Raw genomic sequence first — 19789 nt, forward strand, 5'->3', positions numbered from 1 at the left:
TGTGAGTATGGATCCCTTAGTCTGATTCCCACCTTCCAATCTACCTGATGCATATCCATGTTCATTACTATGTTATATTTTTTTTAATAATTTTACTTTATAAATTATGTCTATGCATCAACCCCTGAAGAGTGAGACTGAACTCACAAAACGAGTCGGGTTACCACAGATGCTACGACACATTTACTATGTACTATGTGATTACTGTGTTGGGATTACCCTTACAACTGTATGTACCAATGTAATTGATTTGTATACTTCGGCCAACTGTTTGGCATTATGACACCTTTTCCCAGTTTTATTGCTGGCATATATTTAATAAACCTGTACTATGTTTTTATTACTGGTTGTGTGTAGCGCTTTATCTAAAGTCCCAATGGGCAAAACTCTGCAATTGTATGTAAATATCTCCTAAACATGTACCGTCTAGCAGATATTTACTGTACATGCAGCCATGATGTCACCGGCTCATGCGCTCTAAATAAAAGGCCACACAGTCCTGTGCTGCATGCTGCTGCTCCTGCGCCTATGGCCGGAAGTGATGTCATCAAGCCTCTGGCCATTCACACAGCCGTAATCCGCAAACCAGGAAAGGAGACCGGGTGAAGATGGAAGCCGTCTTAGCGGTGACAGCGTGGCGCTGGATGGCTTCGTTTTCAGGTAAGTTTCATATAATCTGCTAGTGGTGATGCATACTAGCACATTATGGCTTTACCATGCAGGTTGCAAAAAAAAACCACACAGCCTTTTACTGGCGCTTTAAATAAATTATTAACACCAATAAGTCAACATAGTTTTATATGTATACAGATATAAATTTATAAATATCACATAATAGTTTATGTTCATATTTTATTTAACCCTATAATATCATGACAATGTAAACTGATTCATATAAAGACAAACATATTTTCTGACACATACAGAAAGCAATGATATGCCGGACAGTTGGCAATGAAGGAGGCAGTTCATCTCCCAAAGGAATCGGCCGCAGGCAGGTACATGACCTGATGGTTTCAGCAGCATCTCTTGCAAGGACAACTTAGAATATTATGCTTTTCAGTAGGGAGAGGTGGAGTGAAGAACAATAGGATGGGGTCTTGTGGCAGAATGTGACAGAAATCATAATATGTAGGTCAGGAAACAAGTAATAACAATGATAAATACTGCCATGTGTTTTACTGCTTCTCTGCAAGTTAAGAGGGCAGATGATTTAAAATTAGATTTCATTTAAAGACCATTAGAAAAAAAAAAAAAAAATGAAAGCAGAGACATTTTATGAAAAGCTATTAATATCAAACACAGCTCTATATGCAAAGCACTAACTTCTACACATGCGGTATTGTGCAAAATTGTAGGCACTCATAAAAAAAAATGCTGTACAGTGAGAATACTTTCAATAACAAAGAAATTATTATTTTCTATGCATCAATTAGCAACCTAAAGAGTGCATAAACAGAAAAAAACCCCTAAATCAAATGAATATTTTTGTGCTCACCCTTTGCCTTTAAAGTGGCATTAATTCTCCCAGATACAAATGAAGACAGTTAAATTAAATGTCAATAACAAAAAAAAAAAAAAAGTTATTCTATTGAAATAAATTTTATAAAGTTACAATTATTTTTTGTAAATATTTTTTTATACCTTTTTTAAATACCTGAATCTACAGACGCATGACTACTCGGAACCACTGCTCTACTGCAGCTCAGCAAGCTGGAGGTAGAAATTGCCAGGTATTTTACAAATGAAGAAAAGCACTTACAGTATGCAGACATTGCTTAAAGTGGATGTAAATCCCATTCATGAAATCTGACCTAGGCATATATTTACCACAGAGTTACCTATCTCTTTCCAAAGCTCTGAGTACAGTGTCTTGCTGCTGCTTTATTCCTCTGTTATCAGCATGATAACTTCTGACAAGTTCTCTGACACTGGAGATAAAAGCAGCTGAAAATTTGTGTCAGGGAAGGGACTTCGAGACATATAAGCAGATATAAGCAGAGAGCTTGTCTATTCAGAGCACAACTCTGCAAGTTTCTTCATTCTTCTGCCTATGTGGAGAGGGGGGGGGCTTTCCTCCAATCAGCTCTCACACCGTGTATGCCCAAACTCCCCTCCCACTGCTGAAACACAATGTGAACTTTTCTAAGGAATATAGAAAATGAAAAATAAATAAAATAAAATTGATGTTCTTTTTTCCCCAAAATTAGAGCTTTCTTTTGGTGGTATTTGACCTGTGCGATTTTTTTTTTGCACTATAAACAATAAACAAGAGCGACAATTATGAAAAAAAAACAATATTTTTCACTTTCTGCTATATAACATTCCCTAAAAAAAAAAAAAAAAAATTTAGAATCAAATTTTTTCATAATTTTAGGCCAATTTGTATTCTGCTACATATTTTTGGTAAAAAAAAATCCCCAATAACCATATTTTGATTGGTTTGCTCAAAAGTTATCACCTATACAAACTAGGGGAAAGATTTATGTCATTTTTATTTATTTTATTTTTGTTATTAGTAATGGCGGCGATCAGCGATTTTTAGTGGGACTGCGACATTGCGGCAGACAGATCGGACCCCTAACTGACACTTTTGAGGGGACCAGTGACATTACTACAGTAATCAGTGCTAAAAAAATGCACTGTTACTGTACTAATGACACTGGCAGAGACGGGGTTAACCCAGGGGCAATCAAAGGGTTAAGTGGGAGTCTAGCTGGGGTTTTCTAACTGTGGGGGGTTATGGGCTTATGGAATCAACACAGGGACCTGTGTTCATAAATAGGAGGATCACAGGAGCTCTGCATTGATTCCAGAGAGAACAACGGTCTGATGTGTTTACAACAGCAGACCGCCATTCTCTCTTCACAGGGAACGATCGTGGGTGCCCGGTGGCAATAGTGGCTGCCGGCCCCATGAATTAGTTTCTCTGCTTGTGAGTGCCCCCAGGATCACTCCCGTGGACTGCTGTACATGTACGGCAATTTTGGGCGGGAACCTGACGATCTGCCGCCGTATAACTGCGGCGGCTGGTCAGCAAGTGGTTAAAGAGCAACTAAGTGCATTAGTAGCAAACTTTTCAAGTTAAGGTTAACATACACTTTAGGGTTTTTGCAGGCAAATGGTCAAGCGCATGGTCAAACGCTAATACAAAACAGGTGCTCAACAAGATAACACGTAAATAAAATCATTAAACAGAATCAGCTATGTAGAAGGAATTAAACTGGTTGAGGAAAAGATGTGCTCTACTAACAAGTTAAGGTTGCTGAAGACAGTTCAGTGTAAAAAAATCTTATATAACAGTAAGACTGAGCACAGCAATAAGACATGGCTTGGTCTTACTGCATTAACAAGGTCTCTCACAGGCAGAAATTTTAAGTAACAGGTGTTTGCAGATATAACGACAAAGCTCCCTTGTAGAAGCATAAAGACAATTTAAAGGCCCCTAAACATCATAGTCGGCTAAGGAAAGAAGGAAGACATATCACGCTGACTTCTCTTCGCAATTGAAAATTGTCTAGTGTCACCATTAGCTCAGACCTGGCAGGAACCAGTGGGACCCAGATACACAAATCTAGGGTCCAAAGAAGTATAGACAGAAGTGGTCTAAGATTTGTGGCTGAAAAGTTGTACCTCAAACCTGGAAACAAGGTTAAGTGACTTACCTACGTATTAAAACATACAAAAACTGGTGTGCATGATAGCTTAACATTGTCCATCTCCCTATCACCATTAATATTATATTATTTTATTTTATTTACTTCACTTTATTTTATTTTATTCTTTTTGGTATGTTTATTGTTTCCCCCCCTCTCTTCATTCCCCTTCCTATTATCCTAATTGTTCACTTACACATTTTACATTTGTGAACTCAAATATAACTTCCAAAATCCAAGCAAGCAGTGCTGAGTGATAAGTATAATCCGAATCAGTCCCAATCTGATAGGTAGATTCCGTCACCAAGAAAGTGAATACTGAAGCCACACGTCACCCGAATCTGCGTGTAATGAGAGGCTGCTTACTAGACCTCCAAAGCTTTGGAGCATGTAATGAACCCAAATGGAGGGACACAAAGACAACCGGCTGCTTCAGGCTGACTCCCAAACTGATAGGTATTTCCTCACACACAGCTCCCAAGCAATGATTGATAATCAGCATTCAAGGGTGTCATGCCTTCAGCCTAGGAAGAATTAATATTATTGAAACTTGCAATACCGATATTGTCCACAAGATGCCACTGTGACAAAGACTTTTGATGGACAGTACTCAATTGTATTTCTTGCTCTCTATCACTGGGTATTAACTCCACCTCTTACTGAGAAAACTTCCTTTTGCAATCTCCAGCTTAGAGGAGTGAGACTGTCCCTCATGTTCTTGTGGAAGATTCTTGAATCCTTCTACGAAGCATCGCTGGTATGCCTCAGAACTGTTGACTGTATATTCAGTGCATATCTTGTTTATGTTTATATACTGATTGTATGCTCTTATATGTTTATTTCTAGTTTCACCGCATATTATCAATCCTATTCTGATATCCATTCTATCTGACTTATATCCTGTTTCATGTGACCACCATTCTTTCAGCGGAATAAAGCCTAAAGTTACAAAAAAACTGGTTATTGTAGGATTGAAGGTTTAGCTGTATGTTGAGCTGCATACACGCCTGGGGCATACATGTAGTGAGAACAGAACAAAGGGTGTAGAGTCATAAGTGAGACATAAAAGATCCAGACATAGTGAAGCAGGATATACTTTTTCATTATAAATATATAATATATTTGTACTTTATTTGTACCATGTAAAACCTTTCAATAAAAAGCAATTAAAAAAAAAAAAAAACTGGTGTGCAAAAAAAATGCCAGCTGGTTTTCCAGACTGATGAGTCCAACTTTGAAAATATTCGGATGTAGCAGAAGCCAATTTGTTCCCAGAAGGCCTGGAAAGTGGGAACAAGGATAACTGTCTGCACACAAAAGTGAAGTACAGGTGGTCCCCGGGGTTACAAATATCTGACTTACAAACAACTCCTACTTACAAACGGAGGGTACAACAGGAAGTGTGGAGAAATCTAACCCTAGGAAGGGAAATACACTCCTATAAGAGTTCTCATGGGAGAAAGGTGTCTCCACTGAAGCTTTATCACTAATCCTTGTTTCCACAACAGCCAAAAATTATCAAAATCCAATTGTCCTAGGGACAGAATGTGAGATAAAATCTTCTAAACAGGGGTAGAGACAGCAAAACAAATGGTACAGGGGTTTTAACCCATTCCCGATGCTAAAAAAAAAAAACGTAAAAATTATACTTTTGGCTGAAGCTACGTTTAAAAAATTTACCTGTTCCGACTTACAAACAAATTCAACTTAAGAACAAACCTACAGACCCTATCTTGTTTGTAACCCAGGGACCGCCTGTATGATGGAGATTCCTTGCAAGTTTGAGGCTGCATTTCTGCAGATGGAATTAGGGGTTTGGTCAGAAATAAGGGTCTCTTCAATGCTGAAAATACAAGCAGACACCTATTCATCATGCAATATCACCAGGAAGACATCAGCCTAAAATTCATTCTGCAGCAGGGCAATGACTCCAAACATAAAGGCAGAGTCATAAAGAATTATCTTCAGTGGAAAGAAGAGATGTTATGACCTACACAGATTCTTGATTTCAACATCATTGAGTCTATCTAGGATTACATGAAAAGACTGAAAGGATAAGTTCACCTTTTTGGGCAGAATTTCACTTTCATAATAAATGCCTTTTCCGATATCATTTCTGGCCCAGTCATCCCAATGTGCTTTTCTCTCACTTACCTTATCTACAGGAGGTTTAAAACCTTGTCAGTTTATTAATAATGATTTTCAGATTCCATCACTTCCTGTAGATTCTTTTAGCATTCACTTCTTGTAGGCCATCTCCTAGAATCCTTTACTTCCTTATTGCATCACAATACTATCTTCCACCTACTTCCTATACAATCTGAATGTACAATCTCCTTTAGATCTACATCAGCAATGTAGTACAAGGGCCTGTCTGATATAATACAAATGAAATAGATTGTTCAGGTATGTCCTATTCCGTAGCTCTGGTAAATCTAAAGGGAATTGTACAGAGATTGTACATTCAGATTTCATAACGTATGTCCATCTTTATACAAGTACATAGGAGGAAATTGAGGGAGAGGCTTAGTTATCAGGCCTCATTCACATCTCCATGTAGTAAAAACTCACATTCCCCCATGTATTTATTTTGGGTGTTTTGGAGCATTTTCAGTCATCATGCATAGGATAGCCTAAGTAGGCTAAGGTAAGGCCTTAGGCTAAGGTTGGGGCTAAGGTAAGGCCACAGACCTTAGGTAAGGTGAACTTAGCCTTAAAGCAACAGAGACAGCCAAAAACTACAAGAGAACTATGATAATTTCTCCTAGATGTTTGGAATAACCTGCTGCAAAAAATTTGTGTGCAAATGTACAGAGGAGAATTAATGCCACTTCAAAGGCAAAAAGTGGACATACCAAATATTGATTACATTTTTTTCTCTTAATGCACTTTGTAAGTTGTTACATAATTACTATACATTTCATTATTTTTTAAAGCATCCTCAATTTACAGCATTCCTTCACAAGTGCCTAAACTGTTTATTTAGTACTGTATTTAACATTTTGTATTTTGCTTTAGGAGACTGGACGAGAAGGTGGTTGTGTGTTTAAAAATAGTGTTCCTGTTATAATTACCATGTTTTAAAATAAATCAACAAGTTTAGTGACCCCCCCTTAAAATACATATATACCGAGAGAACCTCTGACTTTATTGCATTTTGAGTGACTAACCTGAAACAAGCATGCAAAAAGTGAAGTCATATTTAATGAATATCCAAACAGAAATGTAAATTGTATTTCAGCCTACCAGAGATGAGGTGGTTGCATTGTTTTTCTTTTTTCAAGCTTTTTTCCTTTTACAAGGCGATCCTGCCAGTAACATGCCTTATGTGAAAGTATACATTCGCTGTATTGTATCTATGGAGCGGCAGCATTTTCAACCTTGGACAGGACTGCAGAACACTTCTACCTCTCATCTTCTCTATAATATAGGGGATGGTTGTTTTGTATTCCACAGATAGAGCTTGGAAATTTACAGAGAAGCACAAGAAGTATTCAGCTCATTACACCATTTCTGAGTCAGCAAGTATTTATTGTAATTATAAAATAGGTACAACAAAACACATTCAATGGTGCAATTAACAATAAAAAAGGGGCAAATAAATTAAAGTGATTTTAAAGTCTTGTTTTTTTTTTTTTAAATAACAAACATGTTTTACTTACATGCTCTATGCAGTTGGTTCTTCACAATGTGGCTCGGATCCTCTTCTTCTCGGGTCACTCTACAGCTCTCCTGTGCCCTCCCTTTGAGTGCCCCCACAGCAAGCAGCTTGCTATGGAGGCAACCGGGCAGAGTCACAGCTCCCTGTGTCCATTCAGATATGGAGGCCCCGCCCACTCTCTCTTCTGATTGGCTGAATTATTTTGATTGACAGCAACGGGAGCCAATTTCGCCACACTACTGTCTCAGCCAATGAGGAGGGGAGTCCCAGGCAGCTTTGACACTCCTGCAACATCGAAGGATAAAGATGGGCTTAGGTAAGTATTATGGGGGCTGAAGGGGGGCTGCTGCACACACAAGGTTTTTTTACCCTAATGCAAAAAATGCATTAAGATGAAAAAAAAAAAAACTTCTGCCTTTACAATCCTTTTAAGTTTATTATTAGGGTTAACATACCCTTTAAATCAGAACTCCTAGTCGAATTATTTGTTCCTGGTCAATGACTTGGAAAGTTCTGAAGCTTTGGACTAACATGATTTCCATGTAAATATCATTTTAAGGAGAGGACTGCAAAAGGCCTCTTTTCACAACACAGCAGATGAAAATAGGTTGTCAAGGTTTGAAATAATGACATTTAAAAGAAACGTATGGCCACACTGAACAAGAATGTTTAGGACGTTAATCTACTCTGCCCTAGGCTACCTCATTACTCAAGTTGCGGCCTCAAACCGTGTTAACATAACAGTTTACCTAACAGGACAAAATGACCATGTGCAAAGAAATGCAATGTTCAGATGTCTTGCTGGTATTTTATGGCTTAACAAGAAAAGCTTCTTTATTAGCCAAAAGGAGAATTTGATTAGCTACAGGAAATTGAATTTGCAAGTCATGGTATTACTCTTCTTGTTCATTCTACTTTATTGCTTATTTTCCTATCAGCTTTATATTACCACAGAATAGAAACAGTATGCAAAGATGGACCAACAGCATCTGCTTTGAACCCTGTATTTAAAAACTCCCCATAAAAGTAGTCATTCCTGTGACTAATTGAACTACTTTTCTTTACACTAATTTCAGTACCCAGTAGCTTCAAACAGCCAGCTCTCACAATCTACATCTATTTAGAATACCATACCTGCTAGGCTGGCAATGGGTTCTACAGTAAGATTTGGACAGATAACATTATCTTGTTGTAAGGAAAGGGTTAGCACACTGTACAGGCCTCTGGCTAAAATGTTGTTGCAGAGAAAAAGTAAAATCTGTCATACGCTCCGTAGGCATGCTCTGCAACATTATTTTGATGCAGAGAAAGGGTTAACACACACTATAAGAAAATGGCCAATAGAAGGTATGGCGCTTGAGAGTGCATACATCAAAAACTCATATGGCAATTATATAGTGACATGTGCTAAATATTAAAAAAAAAATTCAAGAGAAAGTTCTTAATGTGTGCAGGTCACAGCACTACTAGATATTAACGTAGAACTATAGGCAAAACTTTTTTTAATTTTCGATAGAGAAAGGGAGGGCTATAACCCCTGTCACATTTTTTTTTCACCATCTGTGTCCCATTGTGGAGATTACACATTACTTCCTGTCCCACAGCCAAACAGGAAGTGAGAGGAAATCTCTGCAAATAAAAGGAATTCCTTGGGGACCCAGAACTAGTGTCCCCATTGGAAGATTTCCCCTCTGTTACCTTTCTGGGGAAATTTGTGATTTTCTTTTACTTTTACTTTGAATGATAATGGTAAACATGTCAAATAGAGAGGGACTAACAGGGACACAGACAGCAAAAAAAACTGACAAGTGTTATAATTCCACTGAACTAGCCAAAAACGGAAAAAGGTTTGCCTTCCATAAATAGCTTCCATTGTGTAGTATAGTTAAAGATATAACATGTAAAACAGGAAGTTCACCGTCAGCATGCAGGGTCCGACAAGCCTGAGGAGCGCTTCCGCGTTCCACAGCCCTAACTATACTACGCAATGGAAGCTATTTTGTACTTGTAGTGCTAATGTGGACACGAAGTGGGATGCAGGATTGACGTGCAGTTTAACCCTAAACAGTCTGTGCGGTAAGTGCTTTTGCATAGTGGGGGGTGTTACGACAAAGTATGAAAGGGGTTACAGTCATCTAGGATATTCCGCTCCCGAACACCAGGACAGCTATCGACCACTCCAATCCGCCATACATGAAACCCATCAATAATTCCCCCCCAAGTACGAGACACGGCTCTGTAGTGAGGTTCGATCAAGAGTAACTCTCTCTTCTTTTATTGAAAGAAACACAACACTTATATATACTTTGAGAATACCACATGAACAATGACTGTGTAATTACAGCCAGGTGAGCTCATTAACATACTTATCAATAGTCTCAGACCCAATTAACATACTGTCCTATTTTAGACAAAAGCACTTAGTTAATCAGTAGACATTCTTTAGGAGGGGTAGCTGGAAACAGCCCCCCCCCCTCTCTGCAGCTAATACACATTGAATTAGCAGACACGCTGTCTCTCATAGTTCCTGGATGCCCAAATTAGGAGTTTCACTTCCTGTGCCTTACAGTGTATAGGAATAAGATAGATCTCCATATTTCCTGAGAGATACTGGTAATGCATATACTGTCCCAAACTCATAGGAAAATGACACAAAGGGGTTTACAATCCAGGGACAGGGTGATCCGTCACACAGAGTGACGGTTAGTACCGTCACAGGGGGCCACAACATTAGCACGACATATCCTGTGAGCACCCATCTCCCACAACTTCACTGGCACAATTTTCTGCAATACTCATTTGGAACAACTAGTAGCATTAGCTACAACCACCTTGCTTCTCAGCACGTAGCACTTTATGATGTGGTTCCTCGGCCCCCTGCAGGTCCACACGAGTATGATATAAATGCACAGTGCACTTTTATGATATTTTATGATATTCACTTGTCACCATTTGCACAGCACACACATATGGTTTTATAAATTTGCACATTGTGGTAGCGCCGACACACCAACAACACTTGCACTTTTTTATTCACTTACTACCTCAGAGGTAGGTTGGCGGCAGCTTAAATCACGCACTCTCTTAACACAATACACTCCATAGCGCTGGTATTCTCACACCCCCTTTTTTATCCCTCATAACTGCCCACTTTGCGCTTTGTTGCCCTTCTATGGACTCTCCCTAGTTCAAGCACATACAGTACTTCCTGAGGATTGGTGACCAAAACTCAATGTCATGCTCAAGATGTGGCTGAACCAGAGTTTTAGTCTCTTGAGTAAATACCCTTTTTAATGCATGCTAATAATCTGCTAGCCTTGCTTGCTTCAGCTTAGCATTGCATGCTTGGGTCTGTCATCTGTTAGGATCCCCAGATCCTTTTTCATCTTCATTTCTCCCAGAGTTTTTCCCCCTTATTGAGTAACTTGCAATCAGATTCTGTATTTAGCTCCCAAGTGTATTTAGATTCTGTATTTAGCTCCCATTACTATACATTTTTCAATATTAAACCTCATTTCCCATATAGCTGCCTACCCCTCTATTTTAACCAGGTCCTCTTGTAAAGTTCCTCCTCATGGAGACTTCAGCCCCAATACATCCAAAAGGTCTCCTTTATATTTGCAGTAAAATGCATGTCTTGTTGCATATCACAGAAGCTCAAGTTTTTTATTTCATGCAGTCTGGTGTGATGCTTTTACTTTAACATTTATAAGCTCAGTAGGTGCCACTGAACCCACACTGCAGTGCACAAAAAAAAAAAAAAAGAACAGGCCATGCACTGTGTTGTCCTGTAATAAAAAATTCCACATATCCAGTTTTTGATCTTTTGTTGTGCAGTCACAGCCTATTTAACGTGAATGAGATGCCCTAACATAATACAAATTATTTTGGGAAATACCACACAATGCACCACGAAAGACCATCAGAATTAAAACAGAATGATTTTTCTTGGCAGGTATTGAATTAGCAAGTACTAAGTAAATTCCAAATAAATATGACACTGAAGACTTTAGAAAATGATTTATTGTGTCCTATGGTTTTGTTAGGATGACAGTTGCTGGACTAATGACTCTTATGTCTACTAAAGCCAAATGGCTCCTATAAATTGAATAGACATTTGGGTGAAATCAACTTTATAACACTGTACAGATCTTGTAGATTTGGCAGAAAAATACAGACACTGTTAAGGGTAATCTTTTGCGATAAAAAAAATGTAAGCAGCTATTGTTGGCTTGTTTTGAAAAGTGCAGACTTTGGGTCTGTCATCCTGTCCCTGGCTTTGCTACCTAATGAGACATTGATCTGAAACAAGTATGTTCATGTCATGGGTCTTGTAATTTGATAGGCACTTGTTCTTTGCCAATGACTTACAAAGCAGAGAAAAAGGGTTCAGATGACAGTCCCTACAGTCTTCAAAAGCAAGTTAGCAATAGATTCTTCGCTAGCCAATACATCACTACTGTGTCCTCCTCCAGTAATGAAGGAGCTAGCAGAACTAAATACAGTACAGGTCCTAATGGGTGATTAGGATTGCTACATTCTCAGAAGTGTGTGAGATGAAGAGGATTTTACAGGCATTGTAGCTCTTGAATAGAGTGAAGATTGGTGGCACAAGCAGTAGGCCATGTTAATATAATAAATCTTCTTTACAAGAGAACCTTTGTTAACATTTTTGCACAGACTAATATGTCCCTCCTCATTCTTGAATTATCCTCAGAAAGAAAATGACCACTGACTCAGCTGGTAACACTGTCCTTTTTGAGTAGTATTATATGTTTGTAGATCATTTAAAATTAATTTTTGGATATATTCAAATATAATCTGTCTTGGGAGGAGCATGGAATCTGCCATTTTAACCTCTCCTTCCTAAAATGATAGTTACATATATAAACAAGTAAAGCTGCGCTAAGTGATAATTGTGATAAACACATATAAAAAGAGGATATCCCTAAAGGTATCCAAATAAAAATAAATGTAAATGTAAATGATGATACAAGGTGATATCAAATAATTAAGTGCTCTTGCAATTAAATATAGTGACATCCAATAGTAACAAAAACATGAATCACAGTGTCCAATGAATTGAGAAAATAAAATCCAAAGATGAGTGTAACAGTGCTCAAAAGCAAGCCTCCACCGTTCAGTAATGCTATCACCGTGCTGAAGTGAATCACGCTATTGCGCTTACCAGAACGCCATAAATTTAGGCATATAGAACTCAGAGGGTGAATCAACCAGCTCAACCAGGACATAGACAGCTTCACTTAGACCGGCAAGGAGGTTCCGCTCAGATCAGCCAGAGAGTAGACCCCAAAAATCCGGACATTCCACGGTCCAGCAATGATCATAAAGGAAGGATAACCACCATAGTGAAGTACGTATATGTAAACAATTTATTTAAAAGGTAGAAAACTCACATGTGTACGTTAAAACAGCGCTTAACGGCAGGATCCAAAAGAAAACACACAGCTGCCCGACTTCCGGGTATTGCGTGGTGACGTCAGCACGCACTCCCTTTGTTTTGTCACAAATGACGTCTTCCTGGGCACAAGCAGTAGGCCATGTTAATATAATAAATCTTCTTTACAAGAGAACCTTTGTTAACATTTTTGCACAGACTAATATGTCCCTCCTCATTCTTGAATTATCCTCAGAAAGAAAATGACCACTGACTCAGCTGGTAACACTGTCCTTTTTGAGTAGTATTATATGTTTGTAGATCATTTAAAATTAATTTTTGGATATATTCAAATATAATCTGTCTTGGGAGGAGCATGGAATCTGCCATTTTTAACCTCTCCTTCCTAAAATGATAGTTACATATATAAACAAGTAAAGCTGCGCTAAGTGATAATTGTGATAAACACATATAAAAAGAGGATATCCCTAAAGGTATCCAAATAAAAATAAATGTAAATGATGATACAAGGTGATATCAAATAATTAAATGCTCTTGCAATTAAATATAGTGACATCCAATAGTAACAAAAACATGAATCACAGTGTCCAATGAATTGAGAAAATAAAATCCAAAGATGAGTGTAACAGTGCTCAAAAGCAAGCCTGCACCGTTCAGTAATGCTATCACCGTGCTGAAGTGAATCACGCTATTGCGCTTACCAGAACGCCATAAATTTAGGCATATAGAACTCAGAGGGTGAATCAACCAGCTCAACCAGGACATAGACAGCTCCACTTAGACCGGCAAGGAGGTTCCGCTCAGATCAGCCAGATAATAGACCCCAAAAATCCGGACATTCCACGGTCCAGCAATGATCATAAAGGAAGGATAACCACCATAGTGAAGTACGTATATGTAAACAATTTATTTAAAAGGTAGAAAACTCACATGTGTACGTTAAAACAGCGCTTAACGGCAGGATCCAAAAGAAAACACACAGCCGCCCGACTTCCAGGTATTGCGTGGTGACGTCAGCACGCACTCCCTTTGTTTTGTCACAAATGACGTCTTCCTGGGGACTCATATATAGTTTATAAGTTTGAAAAAAGACACAGGTTCATCCAGTTCAACCTATGTGTATGTATTTGTGTGTGATTTTTATTCTCAAACAATTTCCATGGTCCTGAATATTTTGCTATCTGAGGAAGACTTCTGAAGGTTTTTATTTTAAGTTATCAACCCTCTCAGCTTGTACCATTTCCCGTACAAAGTAATCATACCCCCTTCAAGTGCCTCTTCTCCAGAGTGAATAACTGTAATCTATGTATAGATCCTCATACCTGTAGCTGAGGTCCTTCATCCTCTTAATAATTTTGTTGCCTGACGCTGAACTCTTTCTAATTCAAAAACTTCTTTCTTGAGGACTGATGACCAAAACTGAACTGTGTATTTGTATATTCAAGATGTGTCATTGCAGTTATGCAAACCCTATTTTAGTTCACTACTTTAACCACTTCCAGATCGGAAGGCATTGCCCCCTTAATGACCAGGCCATATTTTGCAATTCGGCACTGCATTATTTTAACAGACAATTGCGCAGTTGTACGACACTGTACCTAAATAAAATTGATGTCCTTTTTGTCCCACAAATAGAGCTTTCTTTTGGTGGTATTTGATCATCTCTGCAATTTTAATTACACAAAAGTTATCGTGTCTACAAGTTATAACAAGATTTATGTCATTTTTATTGTTTTTTTTTTACTATTAATGGCGTCGATCTGCGATTTTAAGCGGGACTGTGACACTGCGGCTGACGGATCGGACCCCTACCTGACATTTTTGACACTTTTGGGGGGACCAGTGACATTACTACAGTATTCAGTGCTAAAAATATGCACTGGTACTGTAATAATGACACTAGCAGGGAAGAGGCTAACACAGTGGGTGATCAAGGGGTTAAATGTGAGCCTAGGGGAGTGATTCTAACTGTAAAGGGGCGGGTCTTGTGAAATGATCACAGAGACCTACGATCCTACATAGAAGGATCACAGGCACTCTGTGATCATTCCAAAGAGAAGAACGGTCAACTGTGTTTACAACAGCTGCCCGTCATTCTCTATCAGCGGGAAATGATCGCGGGTGCCAGATGGCAATCAGAGCCGCCTGCCCCGTGCATCGGAAGTCCCTGCTGCTGAGTGGGGGCGGGAGCGCGGTGGCTAGCGGCTAGCTGCCCCCTAGCTGCAGGTGCATGACAGACTTATACCTACATTGGTTTGCGCAGGAGGGGCTGCCTGCTGCAGTATAACTGCGGCGGGTGGTCCTTAACCGGTTAAGGACCGATTTACTTTAATGCGGTGCATTATTACATTTCTGCTGTGTTGTGCCTTAACATGCATTGCGTTAAGGCAGCCTATTGAAAAAAATAGGCTGCCAACATACCTTAACATGCTGAAATTTGGATGTGACCCTTTTTAGTAACCCAATACATAGCCAATATATAGCAATGTAAGTGCATTGTCTTAGTGCTTTTGGGTGCCTAACAAATTGTATGGCATTGGAACTCAGTAGGGGACGTAAGGCGCTAAATAATGCACATGTTTACCACAATTCATTAGTGTAAGTGGCTTCTTGCTGACTGGCCATAACAAGCATGCAATAAGGAGTTCTGACTCTTGTCTGATTTGGTAAGATTTTTGCTCTAAAAGAAGAGCTTCCTGGGAAGTCAGTCCTCTTAGGACATCTTAGGAATCTTGCCTACATGTATGCATCAACAAAGACACTTTTACACAAGGTTTACCCACTCAGGGATTGAATAGCACCAACACAAAAAATATTTAGCCTTCTAGCTTGGGAGTAGCCCAGCTTGGGCTGTATAGGCTCTTGGCCTGTTAGAGCATCATCAAACCCATTCACTTTTCATCAGATGTCAGTCTGGTCAATTCACCTGTCTATAGGGCCAGACAGGCCTAAACCTAAACTCCTTGTGCACCCACACTGCAAATACAGCAAATCTTTCTCTACAAAAGGAAGAAAGGAACTAGAAGAGGAGCTACATAGAACATACTTTCTTTTTTGGGCAACACTTGCCTGTCTCCAATGAGCCTCACACCTATTCATTATTATTATCCATCCATCTGTCACACTTTCCTAATCTTCATATTTGTTCCAGATCAATGAAAACACTCAGGAAAGGAGAGTTTTCAGAAGGAAATAAGCAAAAGCAGCCCCTGGGCACATGAACCACAACCATTTTCAGACAACATGGCTGGTAATAGACTAAAAGCTTCCCTTTCTAAAAGTGAAAATTGGCCACGTTGGGAGCAGGATACAAACTTGTTTGCTGGGGTACAGTGGATCTACCCGTGGAACAAACTTATCAAGAAATGGTTGACTATGCTTACAGTGCTGAACATATGTTGGATGCTCCTTTATGTATTAATTTCTTAAAGTAATGTCCATAAGAATTGACACTTGCATTGCCCCCTAAAATGTTTCGTAGCTCTGCAAGATACAATAATATTGTATGCTTAGGCACTGTCAAAAACTGTGAACATGGACATTATTCATTAAAAATAGATTTTAAAAGAGATTAATGTGGCCATAAATGGCCTGATTTTGCCTTTGGTTCAACAGCACAGCCATGGCTATATAGGTTCTAAGTGACAATAACAGGTTGTTCTCCTGTTTAGTAGTGTGACCACTCACTGAGAAAGTGTATTGGCCAGGCTGTTAATTACACAACCTGGCCACTCCAATGATTACAATATTTATATAGCATCAACAATTTCCACAGCACTTTACAGGGTCCCTACCTCCCTACCTACAGGAACCTATTGACCTACTAGTATGTCTTCAGAGTATGGGAGGAAACCAAAAAAAGCACATTACAAACTCCATACAGGGTGTGTTGTAGGTGAGATTTAAATTAATGAAATGAGAGCTGTAAAGCAGAAGTGCCAACCACACACCCACTGCACTGGCTGGGCAGAAAGCATATCATGCATGACATTTAGTGAAACACCTGCCCATCTACGTACTGTATACCCCCCTTATGTTAACAAAAAGACAAAGATGAAGAAAAAGCAGAAAGCTGCTAATGCAAGTATAAACAGTATAGAGCTGTCCATAGTGACCTCTGTCATTTTAATTTGTTGATGCACAATTTTAATTCTCTGACATCTTTATTTTTTATTGTGTGTATATGTATTTTAATGAACATGATTTTAAACCATTCATAAATGAAACTGCGCTATGTTATGCAAATAGTGCCCTTGAAACACATACATAAAAGGGATATATGCAGATTAAGATAGCATCAGCTGTGTTTGAGGGATCCATCTTTCACAAACATCAAGAAACTTGAATAAATCTCCCTGACTAAAATCTGTTACATGTTGTAAAATTTGTCTTTGAAGAAGAATGTCATGCAGTATACATCAGGATGTTTTCTTTGTACAGGCATATCGCTATTGATTTTTAGCTTGGGAAATGGAGCTGTAAAAAGACTGAAATGCACAATTAAATTAATTGCTTGTTGCAGTACTAAATGTTTTTGCTTCTTTTAAGAATAATAATCCAATTAAAACTTGGAAGCGCAATACAAAAGGAGGAAGCACTACATGTAAAGATAGCAATGCCACTTCCATGATAATCATGTCATTTACTGCTCTTATTTCAGTTAGTTAGTGATGGTTCATTTTGGATTCAGCCTGTGGGATGTATACCACCCAGCTGCTATCAATCTACAGTTTGTAGCAGCTATGGACACTCCAACATTAATTATACTGACAGTGTGACTAGAATCGGTTAATTACTTATTTATATACAGAAGCACCAACATATTCTATGGGGCCATGAAGAGAACATTGAGCTGTTCTCGTCAGTCCCTGATTTGAGTAATATACAGTCTTATGTCCATATCACAGACATATAAATGCTAAGACCAAATTTGGACAGATGTTGTTCAGCCTAGCAGTATATTTTCAGTTTGTGTGAGTAATATGGAGAACCAGGAAAAGCTTACACAAACACAGAGAGAACACTTAAGCCACATAAAGATGGCGCTCCTGGTGGTTTATGAACATTTCACCCCATGTTTAAAATAGAAATGTGGGGCAAAACTTTCTTAATGCCTTTTTCTTTTATTTTTAGAAGTGATCATATGTCTTCTGTTCTCAGATGCATAGCAGCTGGTGGTGGGGCCTGCATAGGGGCACGTAGAGCAGCAGGAGACTGAAAAACACCAATACGCTGATCTTCCCAGTGATTAGCTCTGTAGGGGGTATTATCAGCACAATGACCACTGGAGTACAAGCAGGTTCTGCTCCCAAGTAGAATGCAAAGAAGAAAACTGACCATGCTGGAAGTGAAATGATGTGTTTTTATGTCCTAGTATGGTCAGTTTAAAATAGGAAAGCAATGGGACTGGCAGATTTACCAGGTATTCCAAACAAAAGAAGCAATGCAAAGAGAACAGGACATTTCTTCATAAAAGTACATGGTGTGACGGTGGCGGGTATCAGACCCCTGGCCTTCTTATCCAACTCGTGACCAAAGACCAAGCAATCTCACACCCTGCCGTCACTTGCGTAACAATGCCACTCTCAGCTGCGCCCGCCACAAAGATTTTCCAGCTTGCGGGACCACAATCTAGATGCCAGCAGACTGAGAGCGATTGTCACTGGGTTAATTAAACGATTAACCCTTTCTCTGCCACCACCGCTACGTTTGAATGAGCCCAGCGGACGCTCGTGATTTTACAAATATCAATTATGACCTTAGAATAATCATCCGTAACACGCCCTGTCACATGCAGACAGGAATGTCCGAAGGATTTATCCTAACAGTAGCGCTCTTTCAGAAGACAGGTTCTTTTGGGTCAGTTTGCGTTTAAGAGCTTAGAGACAAAGTTAACACTTTTCAAAATAAGGTTTAATTATAAGAAAGGTTAAAATTGGTGCGAATAAAAATATTTACAGAAAAATGGGTTACAAGAAATAGAGACACAATACAGCAATTTAGAAATATGAATATAAAGAGTGAAAATACTTGCATTAAAACGGTCCTGGTATTACCTTAGTTTCAGAAGCTGAACATGTGATAGGTCCTTCTCTTAAAGCAATGTTATTGCTTAGATGGTGGAATGAAGACCCTCCAGGGGGTGTCACCAGAAGTACTTTGCCAATAGGCTCTGGGGCCATAAACTGCTAAGGGACCTCCCGGTTTGACAGATTATTAAAAGCACTCATAATTTGAAATATGTAACTGTTACATGCTTGAAACCAATATTTTATGGTCCGGTTTTGAACTTGCTTTTCACAGACACTAAACATGGGTTATCTCAGAATAACCTCTGACCTGTAAAGCATCTGATCGCTAGCTTGTCTTTCCTAGGCATGAAGGTGTTCATGTTTGATCTTAAGTTGATCGGTATTTTATGGGGCATCCAAATATCTACTTTTTGTCAATGTGTTATGTTCGGGTAAAAAGGTATGATTTGAGCATGGATTGTGAGATGTAAATTAACAATTTGGCTTGGGGAATTTACAAGGCAGCTTCACTGGACATCTGCTCAGACCCCATGCTGTTCTCAGAGACCCAACTCCTGCTAGAAGGGCAGATAAGACTTTACAACCTACCAGCCAGGATGTGTTTGGAGATAAAGCACTCTTTTGAGGCCTTGCATACTAATGCCAAAGGGAAGGTGGGGGCTACTTTGAGTGAGAAAGAGGGGGGAAGGAAATATCTCTGCTGAGTACACATCTGCTGCTACAGCTTAAACTGGAATGCTGCCTGTGTCACTGAACAAGATGGCTGCTCGCGACAGCTTTTAGGGTACTCCGGGCACGACATCATTACACATGGTAACACAGACACATATTAGAAATATGAAATGTTGAGGCAACATATGCTTTAAAGTGGTTGTAAAGGCTCAAGGTTTTTGCATTTTATACATGTAGTCCCCCCAATCCCCCTAATACTTACCTAAACCCTCGCGTGATCCAGAAATGTACATGACAGCCTCGGCTCTCCGGGGACTCTAATTCCTCTTTGACTGAGGCAGCAGTGTGG

This window comes from Pelophylax lessonae, assembly GCF_965119305.1.
Source record: "Pelophylax lessonae genome assembly, chromosome: 4".
Taxonomy (NCBI): Eukaryota; Metazoa; Chordata; class Amphibia; order Anura; family Ranidae; genus Pelophylax; species Pelophylax lessonae.